At 47.9% G+C, this 20,485-nt stretch overlaps 8 non-coding genes across 8 annotated transcripts; 5 read left to right on the top strand and 3 right to left on the bottom strand.

Annotated features, from left to right (window-relative positions):
- Window positions 1–3,654: 3,654 nt before the first annotated feature.
- On the bottom strand, window positions 3,655–3,727 carry trnam-cau (transfer RNA methionine (anticodon CAU)). Its single transcript has one exon. It is a non-coding gene; the product is annotated as a tRNA-Met (tRNA).
- A 2,324-nt stretch (window positions 3,728–6,051) lies between these two features.
- trnae-uuc (transfer RNA glutamic acid (anticodon UUC)) lies at window positions 6,052–6,123 on the top strand. Its single transcript has one exon. It is a non-coding gene; the product is annotated as a tRNA-Glu (tRNA).
- Window positions 6,124–8,536: 2,413 nt separating this feature from the next.
- trnav-aac (transfer RNA valine (anticodon AAC)) lies at window positions 8,537–8,609 on the top strand. The gene has a single exon. It is a non-coding gene; the product is annotated as a tRNA-Val (tRNA).
- Window positions 8,610–9,183: 574 nt separating this feature from the next.
- trnah-gug (transfer RNA histidin (anticodon GUG)) lies at window positions 9,184–9,255 on the bottom strand. The gene has a single exon. It is a non-coding gene; the product is annotated as a tRNA-His (tRNA).
- A 201-nt stretch (window positions 9,256–9,456) lies between these two features.
- On the top strand, window positions 9,457–9,528 carry trnae-uuc (transfer RNA glutamic acid (anticodon UUC)). Its single transcript has one exon. It is a non-coding gene; the product is annotated as a tRNA-Glu (tRNA).
- Window positions 9,529–11,955: 2,427 nt separating this feature from the next.
- Window positions 11,956–12,028, top strand: trnav-aac (transfer RNA valine (anticodon AAC)). Its single transcript has one exon. It is a non-coding gene; the product is annotated as a tRNA-Val (tRNA).
- Window positions 12,029–12,602: 574 nt separating this feature from the next.
- Window positions 12,603–12,674, bottom strand: trnah-gug (transfer RNA histidin (anticodon GUG)). Its single transcript has one exon. It is a non-coding gene; the product is annotated as a tRNA-His (tRNA).
- A 201-nt stretch (window positions 12,675–12,875) lies between these two features.
- On the top strand, window positions 12,876–12,947 carry trnae-uuc (transfer RNA glutamic acid (anticodon UUC)). The gene has a single exon. It is a non-coding gene; the product is annotated as a tRNA-Glu (tRNA).
- The last annotated feature ends 7,538 nt before the right edge of the window (window positions 12,948–20,485 follow it).

The following is a 20,485-nucleotide window of genomic DNA, read 5'->3' on the forward strand; positions in this document are numbered from 1 at the left end:
GTGCCCTGGATTCATGCTTCCCACTGTAAAAAGGTCACAAACGAACTGAGCAAAGCGCAGGAGTGATGTCTCCACAAGGACAGATGGGGATAACCTGCTTGGGACTGATGTGCACAGCCTTTTTCCTTTTTATGTAGAAGCCTGTCACCACCCCAAAAGAGGAAGAATCTAAACACGAAGCCTCTTTGTATACAAACTGGCTGAATGAAACTGATAATGAGGGGGACATGAGTAATTTGTGGTATAAATTTATAAATCATACTGTAAAGTTAAAGAAATTTAATGCATCTTGTTATATATGTGCTTTAATGCCTCATTCTACAGCCTCACCCATGCGACTTTTTATGAAATGTACTCTTTTATTAATATCACGTTAGAAGGCTTAGACGCTATCAAACAAGAATTAAGGGGAGTTAGATTAATGGCACTTCAGAACAGGTTCGTGCTGGACCTTCAAAATGCAGCATCTGGAGGAGTCTATGCTTTAGTAGGAGACTCCTGTTGTACATATATTCCAGCTAATGACGATGATTATGGAAATCTTACGCTCGCTATTCAGCATTTGAAAGAACTAAAAGACAAGGTGAATAAAGAGAGAGGCATAAAAGATACACCGGCTTTTCTCTCCTGGTTAGAATCACAGTTTGGGCCAGGGGGAATGTTTTTCTTTTAAGTTACTAACACCGATTATAGGGGCTGTGATACTTGTCTTCCTGTTTTTATGTTGCTGTATGACATGTATTATTCCAATGCTTCGAAATATGGAAATATGGTACCTAGGGGGATAAACTGTTCATCCTTCCAGTCTGGAGAATTGGCAGCTGTCTGACGTCAGTAAGTGATCCTTAAAAAATTAATAGTTCCATGACAGTGTGCATCACCAGAAAATCAATTTCAATGCATTAAAACTCTTGTTATCCTTCTGATCATTGAAGTGTCATTGCCCCAGCACTGTATACTCTTACTTTTGACGCCTGTCTGAAGTTGGATCCATTTCTAAGAATGGTGACTCACATATCCTCATGCTCAACTTTGGCTCAACCACACAAACTATGAAGTTAATCATCTGCTTTTGCTCCAAGATTTGTGTTACTAGGCTCTCTCCTGGGGATCCTCGTGTTCAAACATTGCCCTTATTGTGGATGATCCATGACAGAATTCAGGGAATTCAGAATTCTGATACCTCAGCTCAGATTCTGACTGGGCAGACTGTCATTGCCTGGTGTGAATGTGTGCATATCTGTTTTTGTGCATGTTCTGTGGCCTGTTGTACAGTACATCACAAATGAAAGGGAAATGGAAAACTAAAATAAGACTCAAGTGTTTTATCTTTCATTAACAGTGTTTCATTAGTATCTGTGCTAGATCCTGTCATCCACTGCTTACCACGACAGGCTCTAACTCAGGATAGCAGCTAATACATTTAACAATCTCACTGCACAATGTTGTATATTCAAGGGCTGATCTTCTGTACTTTTTCTTTCACTTTTCATTTCCTAGAAACTCAGTCCTGCCAGGAATAATCTGAGAACAAAATCAATCTGAGTGAAAATCTAAGCAGAGGAAGATTGTTTTACAGAGTCAACAAGGTCTAATTCAAGGTCATCAGCACTAACAACATTCTCTCTGGAGACAGGCGATAAGAAAATTGAAAGTGTGTATTGTTACACAACAGCAGAGACTATGAGTTATGCTATCATGAGAGTGGTGATGGATTTTTTTCATTGCTTAGTTTTGCAGGTTCTGTACATTTGAACATTCAAAGTGACTAAAGTAAAGGAGTTTTCCCTTTTTACCACATAATTCCCAAAGATCAACACTAATAGAAAGCCTAATTCCAGCCAAGATTCAATTACTGTCTCTCAGGCATCCCAGCAGTGGATTTCATGACTTCAGACAGCCATCTTTATCAGTGGAGAACTCAATGCTCTGAGGTTTACTGGCAGAGTCTCACACTGGGTAATATGTTGGTAAATAATGTCCTATGGAATTCTACTATTGATAAATTCTACTATGGAACTGCGATGTGTCCTGAAAAAATCTTCTATGATAGTGGTACAGTCCATCACACCCCACCTACAGCCTTTAAAAGAGAAAAAAATATTCTGATATTATGGTGGAAAAAGAGCCCTGGAATCTTTGTAGAAGGACAAAAGACGGAAAGAACGGGCAGTGTAACCATGGCGAAGAGAAGGGAAATATTGGAGAGAGCTTTTTTCATACACTTTTTATCATTGTTTTTCCAGCCCAACAATGATCAACAAATATGGGCAGGCGTCCTGTGCCAAATCCAATCTACCTTTCTTCCAAGCATACAGGAATGTCAGTGAATTAAATATTGACATATGAAAATACCCAAAAATATGCAATCACACATATGCAGTTTGAGCAAACATAAGACAATACCCAAGTACCACAAACTACCAGGCATCATTAGCAGTTCAGGTGGGGAGCTGTGTCAGCATGCGTAGGCTGCAAAGGAACAAGTAATAGGTCTATTCCATGCTTAAAAGAGAAGAAAGAAAACACAACATTTCAGCCGTGGAGCCCTCACACCTGAAGAAGGCTCCACGGCCGAAACGTTGTGTTTTCTTTCTTCTCTTTTCATCTAGTGTCATTAGCCAGTTCCTGTCAAAATAAAATAGAAATGGATCACATTCTAGAGAGAGTTTGAAATACCAAGGTACAATTTAAACCATATTTCTTCCACTACAACCACAATATTTTGGAGAGATCGCTGAGCCTAACTGTTCTGGCATGCCCGTTAGCCTCCGTCCTGCTTCAGCAATGAATGCAACGGGGCACATTCTGAGGGAGATGCGGTCAATCAGGTTGCAGGAAAACCACGCTATGCTTTTTTTTGAGATCCTGAAAAGGACAGAGGGGCCATGTATATGTGTGCAGCTGGATATGTAATTGCAGGTGGCGTAGCAAATTCTGCTGAAGCCCCACTGCCTGGTGTGGACGGTAGCTGTGCATGTTGCAGCAGAATTGTGCATGTGAGATCAAGGGGGCATGTCATGTGTTTGAGCACTTCACTCCCTTCCGGAAGCACGTGATTCCCTGAGTCCAAAAAATTTGTAAGTTCTTTGGATGACCTGTGGACCGATCTTTCACGATGAAGAATTCCTTAAGAAGAATAGATCTCGGCCCACCATCCCAATGCCTCCATCTCAAAACAGCAACCTCCCACTGCCCTTAGTCTGCAAGGCAGTCCTTTCAAGTGCGATGATGACGCCGGGACCTTCGTTGCCTATTGTACGAGCTGAACTTTTGTGCTCATCAATTCAACGCTCTTTCCATCAACTCATCTTCTCTTTTGACGCTTCGTGTTTTGTGCTCCTTTGACTATCGGCATATCGGGTGACTGCAAACACTGAAGTTCTTGCTTACGGAGTGTGGAATAGTGTTTTCAAGTGATCGCTGTTCTGTCATGTTGACGCCGAGTGAATCTTTCTTTGGCAACATGGGCAGGCTGACAGCAGCGCGAGCGAAAGTAATGGCAAATTTCTTGACTTATTTCTGAATGTGAATGTTCTTTAGAAAAGGGATGCGGCGTTGCTTCTCCCCCGTGTAAAGGTCACGCATTCCAGACGTGGTTATGAGCGAACAGTTGCCGCAAGTGTTTGAAAAGAGCAAGAGAGGAAGCAGCCCTGCCCCGTGTGAGGATCAAACTCAGGACCTTCAGATGATGAGACTGACGCGCTACCAACCACGCCAACGAGGCCAGCTGCAGTACACAGCCGGAAAGTTTGCCTCATGGATTTCAGTCGCCCGTTCCCTAATCTTTAGACGCCCTCTGCTGGATGTTGCATTTGCCTTTTGAGCTCACCGATACTTTTTTGGTCTGTTTCTGTTGCGAGTCTGTTTTTCAGATCTCACCTAGCACAAGTCTCTCTGGCTGAAGTGGCCTCTCTGCTTCAGCATCGTGCCCTCACTCAGCCATTAAAAACGTCACTCGGACTTCTGACATGCTGACATGAAATGTCAAGAGAGAGTGGCGGAGACGCTTAAGGCAGAGAGAAGATGAAGAGGGGGCGTGGCTGCGAAATGATTGACAGCTGCATGACGCTCTCCATGCAAGGCGTGACCACAGGCTAAAGGACACCTTTCGGCACATCAAGCTCTAAGCACACACCTGGAGGACGTGGGAAATGATCCCGCTACCTCTCGCATGCAAAGCGAGCGCTGTACCATGCAAGCTAACCCCCCTCCCTGGGGCTCATGCCTCGGTGTCGCCTAGTGCCGCTTGTTCCCCTCTTACCGGGTGCAGTTCACTGCCCTTCGTCTGCAAGGCAGTCGTGTAATTGCGGCTTTCTTGACTTATTGATGAAGGTCTGACTGGACGAGCGAATGACGCCTCTCCCCCGTCCTCAAGCTGGCTGACAGAATAAAATGGAAAGTGCTGCCGTGGCTCATTGGTTTAGGGGTATGATTCTCGCTTAGGGTGTGGGAGGTCCTGGGTTCAACTCGTGGATGAGCCCTTGTGTGTTCTTTTTGTCCTCGTCCACAAGACTGGGAACTGATATCCACATCACCTTGCAGCATCTGCTTATGGCAAACGATGGAATGTGACTAATGACTGAACGAGCCTGGTGAATACTCATCACGTGGCACAATGAGAGCGTGCAGTCAGCTGTCCAAGGCAGCAACCTCAGTGCTCGTTCAAAAGAACACGTACTGAAAACTCATCACCACTATGTCGTAAATGAGCACCGCGATCGCTTGTTGTCATGCGTCCTTACTTCGGAAATGCAGAAGCAAAAACTGCCCTCTCTCAGCCACCGAAACGTGTGCGGCTCGCCTTGCACTCTCTGCGCCTCGCATATTTATGGAGCTGTCTGCTCTTCTTTCTGTTGAAGTACGCAAGTTACGGGGCGTACTGCAGACTATGATGTGCTCAATGACAGCTTTCAAGATTTGAAAACTATGAGCTTGATGGCTCAAGTCGAACGAATGTGGTTGTTACGCAATTGATGATCAAACGCACGTATTCTAACGATTCGTGAGAGTATGTTCTAAAGGTCCCTGACTCGATCCCGGGTTTCGGCATTTTGTTTCATCGCGCCCTTTGTTCCTCTCTCCAGCGCCCTCTGCCTAAAGTGACGCATCCCTTTCTCAGCCCGAAACGCAAGCGAGAAACCAGCAGCAGTCCCTACAGGTTTCCGTAGTGTAGCGGCTATCACGTTCGCCTAACACACGAAAGGTCCCCGGTTCGAGACTGGGTGCAAACAGCCTCTTCTTGCACGCTCCTGCACTTCACAGAGGTCTTGAACCACCAGTCATTTGTTCCCAATGTATTTCCGGTGCCTTCATGCACTCTTGTACCAAACGCACGTTTTTTCTGTACCTGGAGCCGATCATTTGCAATTGGGCTATCCCGACAGACCAAGACGAGCTCTGTCGGCTCAAAAGCAGCGCAACACCTGCGAGAACAACAGTGAGCCCAAGATCTAACCAAGAATCGACTCCAGAAACAGGGCTTGGCGCATTGTTCCATACTCCGACCACTCTTGGTGTAAACAGGTCCCTCCTGGTCTCTGCATGAAATGCACTTTCCTGCGTTTGCTTTGGTGTAACTGGCTTCCCATGCATGGGCGAATGTGAAGAAGATCCTTAGTAAGTCATTGAAGAAACCCGAGAAGAGGTCGGAGTGGCCTCTGTCGTTCATCAACGATCCAGTCAGGCAGTACTCCTCTGTAAAGCGCCGTTCGTTCACATCGATTGGCTTTTTTTTGCCTTCATTCATGCAAGTAGTAAAAGCAGACGCCCCTATTCTGCCGTGACCCGGATTTGAACCAGGGTTGTTGCAGCCACAACGCAAAGTACTGACCACTATACGATCACGGCGAGTTACCGATACACGCGTGGCAGGGCGGAAAAGGCTGTGCTCTCTTCGTGTGACATAATTCGGGAAAGTCCTGACGTTGCATTTCAACTGAGCCCCAGTATACATCGACCCTTCGACACTCTGAGTGACAACTCTCTTGCGTGTTTTCTCATATTTATGTAGTTTGCTTGCATGATGCCCGGAACAGCAGGGTTGTGCACTCCCATATGGTCTAGCGGTTAGGATTCCTGGTTTTCACCCAGGCGGCCCGGGTTCGACTCCCGGTATGGGAACGTGTCAATTTTGCCTCCTGCTTTCCAAAAGATCAGCACTGTGTACGAAGGAGCCACATTAAAACTACTCAACGTGCAAAACGTGCGAGAAGAGGGGGCGCTTGTTTCCAGCCGAAACTTCTCGCGTGTGAGACGAGCTGACCATCGCTGCAGGAGGTGGGAGGGTCACTCTGGTAGACAGGGCTGACCTTCGGCAATAGGATTTATACTCTCCAAGATGATATTTGCACTTTCTGGAGAGGCGATTTTCTCCACTTCAGTAGCCCGATTTCGTCGATTGCGTGGAGAGGGCTGTAGAATGTGGCGCCGTCTTTCCTGCTCCGTCCATGACAGGCGTGCTGGTCTCTGGAGAGAGAGCACGGTCCATCAGCGCACCCCAATAAAGGCACTGGAAGCAGCTGAATCAAATTGGCGAAGCTCAGCACTGGGCCGCTGGGCACATCCGACCACAGTTTCCGTAGTGTAGTGGTTATCACGTTCGCCTCACACGCGAAAGATCCCCGGATCGAAACCGGGCGGAAACAGACCAGACTTCTTCTGTCGCCACGCACAAAAGGGGATTGGGGATTCGCCTAGTGCTGTGATCGAACAGACCCACTCACCTCTTAGTGTGGCGGGATCTGCACAGTGCATGTCGCAGCGCATCCTGCTTTCACTTCAATGCGCGTCCTGATGTACCCCGGTCTCCCGCGTGACAGGTGGGGACAGGTGACAGGTCCTATACTAACGAGGAAGACATCGCTCTCTCCGACCCCCGGCATCGTGTCCCGACCCACCGTGCTGGAAGCCGACTCGTGCTGTGATTCCTTTACGGAGCAGAAATGACAACCGAGGAGCCGAGAGATCATTTCAGCATTTCGCGTCTGAACGGAAAACACAAACGACCAACTCGGAATGATTTGCCTTTGACGCTTATCAAAGCGTTCTTTGTGCATCGAACAGACCCACTCACCTCTTAGTGTGGCGGGATCTGCACAGTGCATGTCGCAGCGCTCCCTGCTTTCACTTCAATGTGCTTCCTGATGTCGAGTCGTGTGCCGTGCGGAGGCTCTGAAAGCGAGAGCAATGAAAAGGTGCACGACGCTGTGTTAGAAAACAGAGAAGTGAAAGGCAGTCCTTTCTCTAAGGAGGTAAAAGAAAAGCTACTCCCCGTCGGGGAATCGAACCCCAGTCTCCCGCGTGACAGGCGGGGATACTTGCCACTATACTAACGAGGAAGACATCGCACGCTTCAACCCCCGGCATCGTGTCCCGACCCAGCGTGCTGGAAGGCGACGCGTGCTGTGATTCCTTTACGGAGCAGAAATGACAACCGAGGAGCCGAGAGATCATTTCAGCATTTCGCGTCTGAACGGAAAACACAAACGACCAACTCGGAATGACTTGCTTTGGACGCTTTTCAAAGCGTTCTTTGTGCACGACAACTGCGCCGCCTAGCAGATACAAATGGGTTGTACAACTTTGAAGTAGCAAATGGAAGAGGGCTAAGCCTCCTCTCTTTTAGCCCAGGTTCGGTCTGTCTCCCAGAATCACCAGGGCGCACGCACACACACACACCCGTGCCGTTGAAGTACTCTGCTTCATTTCTAAGGGCAACTCAACATTCACTCCTACCCCGAGTGCAGAAAAGACAGCGTCTGCAGCAACAGCAGCTCAGGTCTCTGCACAGGAGCTAAGCTGCCCCCATCTCCTCTGCTCTGCGGCTCCTACGGAGTGGAGTCCTGCCTGGAGCCGTGTTTGCAGGCGGCGGCTCCCCGCACCCTGTCTGTGCGTCGTGTCCAAGAGCTCCTGGGAGGAAGAGAGAGCCCTCCGACTCGGGGGCTTTTCCACGGTCTGTGTGAGGAGGGGCGGGTGTGTCCAGCAGCTTATCGAGCGGAAGCCTGGGGCGGCGGAGAGCTGTGATCGTGCAGACCTTGAGGTGTCACCTCTTTGTCTGCTTTCCCGCCCTCCCTCCGCCCAAGCTCTGCTCCAAAGTAGCCCGGCAACCCCTCACACCTGCACGTGTCACAACCTAAGGTGTGGTCATGAGACACCCATGGGGTGTTGTTCTGTTCTTGCTAATTGTTTCCTGCCCGTCGCAGGCAGGAGTCCATGCGAGGAAGATGCGCTGGACAGAGCTCAGAGGGCGCACCTGGGTGGCTTTCCTTCTGAGTGACGTTCCTGCAACACTCTCCCGCTACTCTTGGTGCGCTCATGCCGCAACACAGGAAGGCTGGAGCAGGTGGCTGTGGGCTCTGTGCACCGCCGAAATAGCTCAGCTGGGAGAGCGTTAGACTGAAGATCTAAAGATCCCGGGTTTCGGTGTTTTGTTTCATCGCGCCATTTGTTCCTCTCTCCAGCGCCCCCTGCCTAAAGTGACGCGTCCCTTTCTCAGCCCGAAACGCAAGCGAGACACCAGCAGCAGTCCCTGCAGGTTTCCGTGGTGTAGCGGCTATCACGTTCGCCTAACACGCGAAAGGTCCCTGGTTCGAGACCGGGCGGAAACAGCCTCGTTTTGCATGCTCCTGTACTTCACAGAGGTATTGAGCGACCGGTCATTTGTTCCCAATGTATTTCCGGTGCCTTCATGCACTCTTGTACCAAACGCACGTTCCTTCTGTATGCGGAGCCGATCATTTGCAATTGGGCTGTGCCGACAGATCAGGACGAGCTCTGTCGGCTCAAAAGCAGCGCAGGACCTGCAAGAACAACAGAAAGATTAGCATCCAGCGGGGGCTTCTTAGTGAGCCCAAGATCTCATCAAGAATCGGCTCCAGCAACAGGGCTGGGCGCATTGTTCCATTCTCCGACCACTCTCGGTGTAAACAAGTCCCTCCTGGTCTCTGCTTGAATTGCACTTTCCTGCGTTTGCTTTGGTGTAACTGGCTTCCCCTGCATGGGCGAATGTGAAGAAGATCCTTAGTAAGTCATTGAAGAAACCCGAGAAGAGGTCGGAGTGGTCTCTGTCGTTCATCAACGATCCAGTCAGGCAGTACTCCTCTGTAAAGCGCCGTTCGTTCACATCAATTGGCTTTTTTTTGCCTTCATTCGTGCAAGTAGTAAAAGCAGACGCCCCTATTCTGCCGTGACCCGGATTCGAACCGGGGTTGTTGCGGCCACAACGCAAAGTACTGACCACTATACGATCACGGCGAGTTACTGATACACACGTGGCAGGGCGGAAAAGGCTGTGCTCTCTTCGTGTGACATAATTCGGGAAAGTCCTGACGTTGCATTTCAACTGAGCCCCAGTATACATCGACCCTTCGACACTCTGAGTGACAACTCTCTTGCGTGTTTTCTCATATTTATGTAGTTTGCTTGCATGATGCCCGGAACAGCAGGGTTGTGCACTCCCATATGGTCTAGCGGTTAGGATTCCTGGTTTTCACCCAGGCGGCCCGGGTTCGACTCCCGGTATGGGAACGTGTCAATTTTGCCTCCTGCTTTCCAAAAGATCAGCACTGTGTACGAAGGAGCCGCATTAAAACTACTCAACGTGCAAAACGTGCGAGAAGAGGGGGCGCTTGTTTCCAGCCGAAACTTCTCGCGTGTGAGACGAGCTGACCATCGCTGCAGGAGGTGGGAGGGTCACTCTGGTAGACAGGGCTGACCTTCGGCAATAGGATTTATACTCTCCAAGATGATATTTGCACTTTCTGGAGAGGCGATTTTCTCCACTTCAGTAGCCCGATTTCGTCGATTGCGTGGAGAGGGCTGTAGAATGTGGCGCCGTCTTTCCTGCTCCGTCCATGACAGGCGTGCTGGTCTCTGGAGAGAGAGCACGGTCCATCAGCGCATCCCAATAAAGGCACTGGAAGCAGCTGAATCGCATTGGAGAAGCTCAGCACTGGGCCGCTGGGCACATCTGACCACAGTTTCTGTAGTGTAGTGGTTATCACGTTCGCCTCACACGCGAAAGATAACCGGATCGAAACCGGGCGGAAACAGACCAGACTTCTTCTGTCGCCACGCACAAAAGGGGATTGGGGATTCGCCTAGTGCTGTGATCGAACAGACCCACTCACCTCTTAGTGTGGCGGGATCTGCACAGTGCATGTCGCAGCGCATCCTGCTTTCACTTCAATGCGCGTCCTGATGTACCCCGGTCTCCCGCGTGACAGGTGGGGACAGGTGACAGGTCCACGTGACAGGTCCTATACTAACGAGGAAGACATCACTCTCTCCGACCCCCGGCATCGTGTCCCGACCCACCGTGCTGGAAGCCGACTCGTGCTGTGATTCCTTTACGGAGCAGAAATGACAACCGAGGAGCCGAGAGATCATTTCAGCATTTCGCGTCTGAACGGAAAACACAAACGACCAACTCGGAATGATTTGCCTTTGACGCTTATCAAAGCGTTCTTTGTGTATCGAACAGACCCACTCACCTCTTAGTGTGGCGGGATCTGCACAGTGCATGTCGCAGCGCTCCCTGCTTTCACTTCAATGTGCTTCCTGATGTCGAGTCGTGTGCCGTGCGGAGGCTCTGAAAGCGAGAGCAATGAAAAGGTGCACGACGCTGTGTTAGAAAACAGAGAAGTGAAAGGCAGTCCTTTCTCTAAGGAGGTAAAAGAAAAGCTACTCCCCGTCGGGAAATCGAACCCCGGTCTCCCGCATGACAGGCGGGGATACTTGCCACTATACTAACGAGGAAGACATCACACGCTCCGACCCCCGGCATCGTGTCCCGACCCAGCGTGCTGGAAGGCGACGCGTGCTGTGATTCCTTTACGGAGCAGAAATGACAACCAAGGAGCCGAGAGATCATTTCAGCATTTCGCGTCTGAACGGAAAACACAAACGACCAACTCGGAATGACTTGCTTTGGACGCTTTTTAAAGCGTTCTTTGTGCACGATAAACTGCGCCGTCTAGCAGATACAAATGGGTTGTACAACTTTGAAGTAGCAAATGGAAGAGGGCTAAGCCTCCTCTCTTTTAGCCCAGGTTCGATCTGTCTCCCAGAATCACCAGGGCGCACGCACACACACACACCCGTGCCGTTGAAGTACTCTGCTTCATTTCTGAGGGCAACTCAACATTCACTCCTACCCCGAGTGCAGAAAAGACAGCGTCTGCAGCAACAGCAGCTCAGGTCTCTGCACAGGAGCTAAGCTGCCCCCATCTCCTCTGCTCTGCGGCTCCTACGGAGTGGAGTCCTGCCTGGAGCCGTGTTTGCAGGCGGCGGCTCCCCGCACCCTGTCTGTGCGTCGTGTCCAAGAGCTCCTGGGAGGAAGAGAGAGCCCTCCGACTCGGGGGCTTTTCCACGGTCTGTGTGAGGAGGGGCGGGTGTGTCCAGCAGCTTATCGAGCGGAAGCCTGGGGCGGCGGAGAGCTGTGATCGTGCAGACCTTGAGGTGTCACCTCTTTGTCTGCTTTCCCGCCCTCCCTCCGCCCAAGCTCTGCTCCAAAGTAGCCCGGCAACCCCTCACACCTGCACGTGTCACAACCTAAGGTGTGGTCATGAGACACCCATGGGGTGTTGTTCTGTTCTTGCTAATTGTTTCCTGCCCGTCGCAGGCAGGAGTCCATGCGAGGAAGATGCGCTGGACAGAGCTCAGAGAGCGCACCTGGGTGGCTTTCCTTCTGAGTGACGTTCCTGCAACACTCTCCCGCTACTCTTGGTGCGCTCATGCCGCAACACAGGAAGGCTGGAGCAGGTGGCTGTGGGCTCTGTGCACCGCCGAAATAGCTCAGCTGGGAGAGCGTTAGACTGAAGATCTAAAGATCCCGGGTTTTGGTGTTTTGTTTCATCGCGCCCTTTGTTCCTCTCTCCAGCGCCCCCTGCCTAAAGTGACGCGTCCCTTTCTCAGCCCGAAACGCAAGCGAGACACCACCAGCAGTCCCTGCAGGTTTCCGTGGTGTAGCGGCTATCACGTTCGCCTAACACGCGAAAGGTCCCCGGTTCGAGACCGGGCGGAAACAGCCTCGTTTTGCACGCTCCTGTACTTCACAGAGGTATTGAGCGACCGGTCATTTGTTCCCAATGTATTTCCGGTGCCTTCATGCACTCTTGTACCAAACGCACGTTCCTTCTGTATGCGGAGCCGATCATTTGCAATTGGGCTGTGCCGACAGATCAGGACGAGCTCTGTCGGCTCAAAAGCAGCGCAGGACCTGCAAGAACAACAGAAAGATTAGCATCCGGCGGGGGCTTCTTAGTGAGCCCAAGATCTCATCAAGAATCGGCTCCAGCAACAGGGCTGGGCACATTGTTCCATTCTCCGACCACTCTCGGTGTAAACAGGTCCCTCCTGGTCTCTGCTTGAATTGCACTTTCCTGCGTTTGCTTTGGTGTAACTGGCTTCCCCTGCATGGGCGAATGTGAAGAAGATCCTTAGTAAGTCATTGAAGAAACCCGAGAAGAGGTCGGAGTGGTCTCTGTCGTTCATCAACGATCCAGTCAGGCAGTACTCCTCTGTAAAGCGCCGTTCGTTCACATCAATTGGCTTTTTTTTGCCTTCATTCGTGCAAGTAGTAAAAGCAGACGCCCCTATTCTGCCGTGACCCGGATTCGAACCGGGGTTGTTGCGGCCACAACGCAAAGTACTGACCACTATACGATCACGGCGAGTTACCGATACACACGTGGCAGGGCGGAAAAGGCTGTGCTCTCTTCGTGTGACATAATTCGGGAAAGTCCTGACGTTGCATTTCAACTGAGCCCCAGTATACATCGACCCTTCGACACTCTGAGTGACAACTCTCTTGCGTGTTTTCTCATATTTATGTAGTTTGCTTGCATGATGCCCGGAACAGCAGGGTGGTGCACTCCCATATGGTCTAGCGGTTAGGATTCCTGGTTTTCACCCAGGCGGCCCGGGTTCGACTCCCGGTATGGGAACGTGTCAATTTTGCCTCCTGCTTTCCAAAAGATCAGCACTGTGTATGAAGGAGCCGCATTAAAACTACTCAACGTGCAAAACGTGCGAGAAGAGGGGGCGCTTGTTTCCAGCCGAAACTTCTCGCGTGTGAGACGAGCTGACCATCGCTGCAGGAGGTGGGAGGGTCACTCTGGTAGACAGGGCTGACCTTCGGCAATAGGATTTATACTCTCCAAGATGATATTTGCACTTTCTGGAGAGGCGATTTTCTCCACTTCAGTAGCCCGATTTCGTCGATTGCGTGGAGAGGGCTGTAGAATGTGGCGCCGTCTTTCCTGCTCCGTCCATGACAGGCGTGCTGGTCTCTGGAGAGAGAGCACGGTCCATCAGCGCACCCCAATAAAGGCACTGGAAGCAGCTGAATCGCATTGGCGAAGCTCAGCGCTGGGCCGCTGGGCACATCTGACCACAGTTTCCGTAGTGTAGTGGTTATCACGTTCGCCTCACACGCGAAAGATCCCTGGATCGAAACCGGGCGGAAACAGACCAGACTTCTTCTGTCGCCACGCACAAAAGGGGATTGGGGATTCGCCTAGTGCTGTGATCGAACAGACCCACTCACCTCTTAGTGTGGCGGGATCTGCACAGTGCATGTCGCAGCGCATCCTGCTTTCACTTCAATGCGCGTCCTGATGTACCCCGGTCTCCCGCGTGACAGGTGGGGACAGGTGACAGGTCCACGTGACAGGTCCTATACTAACGAGGAAGACATCACTCTCTCCGACCCCCGGCATCGTGTCCCGACCCACCGTGCTGGAAGCCGACTCGTGCTGTGATTCCTTTACGGAGCAGAAATGACAACCGAGGAGCCGAGAGATCATTTCAGCATTTCGCGTCTGAACGGAAAACACAAACGACCAACTCGGAATGATTTGCCTTTGACGCTTATCAAAGCGTTCTTTGTGCATCGAACAGACCCACTCACCTCTTAGTGTGGCGGGATCTGCACAGTGCATGTCGCAGCGCTCCCTGCTTTCACTTCAATGTGCTTCCTGATGTCGAGTCGTGTGCCGTGCGGAGGCTCTGAAAGCGAGAGCAATGAAAAGGTGCACGACGCTGTGTTAGAAAACAGAGAAGTGAAAGGCAGTCCTTTCTCTAAGGAGGTAAAAGAAAAGCTACTCCCCGTCGGGGAATCGAACCCCGGTCTCCCGCGTGACAGGCGGGGATACTTGCCACTATACTAACAATGAAGACAGCACACGCTCCGACCCCCGGCATCGTGTCCCGACCCAGCGTGCTGGAAGGCGACGCGTGCTGTGATTCCTTTACGGAGCAGAAATGACAACCGAGGAGCCGAGAGATCATTTCAGCATTTCGCGTCTGAACGGAAAACACAAACGACCAACTCAGAATGATTTGCCTTTGACGCTTATCAAAGCGTTCTTTGTGCATCGAACAGACCCACTCACCTCTTAGTGTGGCGGGATCTGCACAGTGCATGTCGCAGCGCTCCCTGCTTTCACTTCAATGTGCTTCCTGATGTCGAGTCGTGTGCCGTGCGGAGGCTCTGAAAGCGAGAGCAATGAAAAGGTGCACGACACTGTAAAATAAACATTAATAAACGCATATATAACGTCGAAAACACATCTAACACTAGGAGTATACAGCACTCTGCACAGTGTACGAAGTAAATTATTTTCGCAGTAATTAATTATATTTACTATATTTATTATACACGTGTAAATTAATTACTGCGAAAATAATTTACTTCGTACACTGTGCAGAGTGCCGTATACTCCTAGTGTTAGATGAGTTTTCGACGTTATATATGCATTTATTAATGTCGTCGATTTTACGGTTGCAATTCGACGTTGATTATACGTCGAGGCGACGTATATATACGTATAGCCGTATTTTCGCCGTGAATATACGTATATTCGACGAATCAATGCCCACAGCTTGGCATACAAGGGTTTTGCGGAGGGGTCTTGCCACCTGCCTGAAAAAAAAACAGTAAAATGTTTGAGTGCCTATAGAGTTTCTATTTTTATTTTCTTGAGAAAAGTTGATACCATTTCCTGGAAACCCCGTCCCCCATCAGTGCGCGGTGCCCGGGGAAAAATCTGTAGGGGGGCGTCTGAAATTCTGAGCGGGGGTGATATTTCGGTTGAAACGGAGCTGTACGGTGCAGCTACCCAAATGAAATCTCGCAGCTATGCCATTAATTAGTGCTTTATGATAGAAGATATCGACTAGCAATCTGGTATTTGCGATGAAGTTCAGTTTCACATTTTTCGTCACTCTCACTGGAGAGTATTGCCTGGAGCGAAAAGTACCATAAGCGTTCATTTTTGCAGCTACATGGACGTTCTGAATCGTTAAGAAAAAATGTTGTAAAACCAACAGAAAGCACAGACTGCTATAACTAGTCCTAGTTATATAACGATTTTAAGTATAATGATAAACTACTGCAAGGAATCGGTCCACCTGAGCAAACAGGATCGTAATGTTGACACTCAATAACCACACTGATATGTGCAGTTCCTGGACGGATAGCCCTCCTGCCCATCAAACAGACTGAGTGACTGTTCCTGTCATTTAGTGTTGTCTGACCATTGACAAAGTACAACTATTTTTTTAGGGCGCAAATTAAGTTAGGTAAATCTTTTTGCCCAAAACTGAAGGGGCAACATTCCTCCCTCCCCCCGTGATGCCAGGCCTGTCCCCATCCTATTCCATAATGTCATTATATATAATACCATACAACAGTGACCGATCCTTACTAACTACATGCGTTAAAATTGCACATCAGCTCATAGCAGGGGGCACATAGCCGCGATGTATTATCAATGTTATATTTCAACCATAATATCGACAACATTAATAAACGCATACGTTGAGAAAATATCGAACCCAGCATATTTTCCGGTTATATACCACAATGCATTGCTAGTATTCGTTGGTCACAATTTTGGACACGTTTTTCAAACGTAGAAGTATATCCGCAAATATCTCAGCAATCCTCTTTTGACGAGTAAGTATGAACAATAATAATACTATCTGAATACATACAGATCTTTCTTAATATTATTTTGATTAAAATAGTACGTGAATAAGCAAAAAATGGCACATAAAATAGTGTGAATGGGGAAGATGACACAAAATCGTTTTGCCGTTTCTCTATTCTTATTCTATGTTGTACTTTCAAACTTTGGGTACTCTTTAATTAGGACAGACTTTATTGCTCAACTGCTATGATGCAAGCCAAATTTTATACATTTATTTCAGTTTTGAGCTTAGTAAACCGTTCACTTTTTAGATTATACTAAAGAAGATATTAATCATCATTTATTTGGGAAGTAATATTATATAATTTTCTCCTAGCTGCGGTGCTGAAGTCCCACCCTACATCAACAGAAAAAGAAATAAAGGAGCATGCAATGTGTTACTTGAAGAATGCATATGAAAGACAGGGGGCCAGGAGATCTGGACACTGAAAATAATAGGTTTTTGGTTCTAACTGTTAGGACAATTAGACAGGGTTTGCAAATAGTGGAAAAAAATCATCTTAACTTCCATTGTAATATTTTTTTTTCTTGGAAATATAGAAGTTGTACATTTTAAAATGTATATTTGAATCAAAATGTGGTTTTGAGTTAGTGTGTTAATATAATTAGTTTTGTGTTTGTCATTATTATACTGTATATTGCCATGTTACCAGAATTTGTAGCTGAAGTTTAAGACTAGTTGTGTTTTTTTATGATTATTGCCCATATGTTGATTGTTGATTGATTGTATACAATGTATAATTTGAAATACATATGTTTCAGGTGTGAATGTGTATTTTCAGAATACATTTCTAAATCTAATCATTGGCTTGGTTTACTTGTTTCTACACCTATAAAATCTATCTTTGATGTATAATAGACCTCTACCCATATACGTATAATAGACCTCTAAAGTTATACGTATAATAGACCTCTAACCATATACGTATAATAGACCTCTAAAGTTATACGTATAATAGACCTCTAACCATATACGTATAATAGTCCTCTAAAGTTATCCGTATAATAGACCTCTAAAGTTATCCGGAACTCCAACCATATATGTATAATAGTCCTCTAAATTTATCCGTATAATAGAACTCCAACCATTTATGTATAATGAACGTCTAAACATAGACGTATAATTGACGTATAACTTTAGACGTATATTAGAATTTCATTCTAGACGAATTGTAGACCACATTTAGACGTATAAGGTATGCGTTTAATAGACGTATATTATACGTCTTTTGCCCACTGGGTGGGCTCCAGATGCACATGGAAGCAATCAAGTGTTTCATCCGAGCTGTTTCAAAGACTGCCCAAGAGCTTTCCTTTCACAGAGGCGCAACGATTAATGATGGGGGTGCACCCTTCAATGCGCCTTACGACTCTAGGGAGTGATTGAGACGATTCGTAGCGTGTGCTCATTTCTCTCTATTCCCCGTGTTGCAGTGGTAGGATGACGTAAATTACTGCTTCGACACTCCGTGTTAGATTATAGGAGGAATGCGGCGGCAGCGAGCTCGTTTTTGTCATGGCCGAGTGGTTAAGGCGATGGACTCGAAATGCGTTGGGGCTTCCCCGCGCAGGTTCGGAACTTGCCGACTCCGGCGTCTGCCGCACGTCGCCTTGTGCCTGCGCGGCAAAGGCAAAGTGCCGCTTCTCCTTTCCCGGTACTATAAAAATGCTAAATCGCTTGGACCCGCTGCCATGGAAAGCAGTTCTTCAGATTACCACACATTCTGCGTTCGCACCTCTGGTGCTCTACTTATGCCTTTGAAAACCTAATGAATAAAGCTGAAAGAACCGACACGATATGTAGGTGCTCGTAAAGCACGCATTAAAGAACTGTTAACAGCAAGGGTTTCAGTGGGTTAACTGAGGAGAAGGCGTGATCGCTAATTGTTGACTTTTTATTTGGTGTTAGAAACACTCTTACTGTGCATGATGTGCAACAAATGTAGCCACAGAAATTGCATCACGCTTTCATGTATGCTATTGCAGACACCAACGTTGCCTAGATAGAAAACCGAAATAGCCGTGGGTTTGCTTGTTGGTCTGAAGGATCTCTCTTCGAATCTCTATCATTTGTCAATGGAAGTAAAAGGCGCTGCAATCTCATACGTTCAGAATCAAACCCGCAGCTGTTGTTCGACTTTATTTCTTGACTAATTACAACTGAGTGTCGCATGAGCAGTTACGTAAACTTGTCTGGTATATTTGAACACAAATGCCGTTCTTCAATTAAAACTAACAGTACATTGTCAGGGACATTCAGTTCTATACAAACAAGAGACAGACAAGAGAATATTTCTACCTTTCATGTGGACTACATGTTGACTTACTGATCGGAATAATTGAAAAGTTCGGGTTCATAGCCGATGCAGTGCGTGCTAATTAGAACAACAGCAACGCTGAGCTCTCAGCACCGTACTGAGCCCAGGTGTTTTTCTAAAGCTGTCAGGTGCAGTTCATTTACATGAAGGAAATCTCTTACTGGGTACGATTACAATACAGTAAGTAGCACAGGCTACTTAGGGAGTAGCCTGATGCGTTTAAAAACGACCCGAGCCAGGCAGAAGTCGAACCTACAATCTCCTGATCCGTAGTCAGACGTGTTATCCATTGCACCACTGACCCTGGTGCGACACTGCAGGACTGCAACCCGGTGAGCTCAGCACTGCAACTAGTAAAATACCCCCGGTCCATTCTTTTCCAAAAGTGAGAAACACCTGTTTTCTACATTTTGTCTGTTTTAAAACCATATCTCTTTAAACCAAACCAAGAGTTTGTCTTTTGCTCTGATATTCTGATTCATTTCGATTTCAAAGAAAAAAAAAACTACCTTCCAAAGCATCATAAAATTGTCCCTTCTTCCAGACTCTACTTCTCTCTTGTAGTAGTACAGCAGACCTTTCCAGGTGAGCAGATCACAGAGTCCGAAATGAGCTTCCTCCATCAAGCAAAGTACCTGAACATGACTCTGTCATCATAAAAGCGCCCCTGTAATAAAGAAATTCAATCTGAAATCAAGAGGGCAGTTGCCTACTGAAATACAAGAAGTCATCAATTTTAACCTAGCAACACATTAAAGGCTGCATCTATACAAGTACGATTCTAGAAATGCTCACCAGATTACGTTTTAAGAAGGAACTGCGCTTCAGGTTCTGCCGAGATCTTAACTCGGATGGCAGGATTCAGAGTCCGGAGTGCGGACTGATTGCGCACGGAGGGTCCATATACTGTGGATCCCTCAGTGATCTTCCGCGTATTCAAACCGCCAGCGTGTGACTCCCCTGTCCCTGTGACCTCATTGCTCTGCTCTCTCCTCTGTGCAGCCGAGCCCGATTCACGGTAAAGTGAAAAAAAAATATGCCCTCAACGTGAGATTTACTCTGGAGCGAGGATAGATGTTACCTTTTTATCATTGAACAGGATGTATGTGATGTGGCGACTAGGTTCAATTTTGTATCCTCTTTAAAAGATTAAGGACTGGGGTGAGCGTGATTTACCACCCTTTCAGCTAAGAACCCGACGTGCGCACCGTTTAAGCTGCATAGACTCGGTCGTTTAACTCTTCTCCATTAGCAGGGTTAAGGTTAAAGAAAAAAAACATTGCTGACTTCTTTTTTTTTTGCCAGCTGCTAGCGCTGATTAGCAAGGTTTGTATTTCATGTTTTGCAAGTTGCATCCATTTTAAGAAAAACAAGTCGTGTTAAAGACAGGAAATGAATACTTGCATTTAATTAAGTCTAGCCGTAGGCGGTTATCCACTGGGATTCAGACCCAGGGTCTCCTGTTTTCTAGACAGGTGCTTTAACCAACTAAGCCACAGCGCCCCGGGAGTGCTGTCCTTTTGCAGCCACTTGGACACACCACTCAGACACATCTGCATTCGGTGTGTGCTCCGCCTGCTCGCTGAGCAAGTTGCCACCTTTACATACAATAGCAACATCGACACCAAGAGAAAGGATGACAAATGGCTTTTATCTGGAACTTTTCATGTCCAAGGAGCTCAATGTGCTTTCTGTGTACAACAGGGCCACTGAACTCCACGCTGGCCACTGAACCACAGCAGTGGCTTGCTGGCTTGACATCTCCCAAGGAAAATGTTGAAATCGCATGTGGAACAGGAAAATGACCCTCGAGTACGAGGGAAAAAAAAGAAAAAGATCATCTGGAGCGCGCCAACCCAGTTGGGACAGCCCAGTTTTGTTGACGAGGTGGCCGAGTGGTTAAGGCGATGGATTGCTAGTCCATTGTGCTTTGCACGCATGGGTTCAAATCCCATCCTTGTTGGTTTCCATTCTGTTTTTGATCCCTATTGCTCAATGCACAGTGAAAGCATTGCATACATGTGTCTGACAATGAGAAATGGGCCCCTGAGACAGTCATTTGCCTGTTTCACAAATGATCGTATTTTACTAGAGATTCTGTTTGGGATTCAGATGTGCATTCGGACAGCAATCCCTTTCAAGAAATGATACGTTCTGGATGAGGTCAAAGGT

This window comes from Lepisosteus platostomus, unplaced genomic scaffold (assembly GCF_059453375.1).
Source record: "Lepisosteus platostomus isolate fLepPlt1 unplaced genomic scaffold, fLepPlt1.hap1 Scaffold_30_H1, whole genome shotgun sequence".
NCBI lineage: Eukaryota > Metazoa > Chordata > Actinopteri > Semionotiformes > Lepisosteidae > Lepisosteus > Lepisosteus platostomus.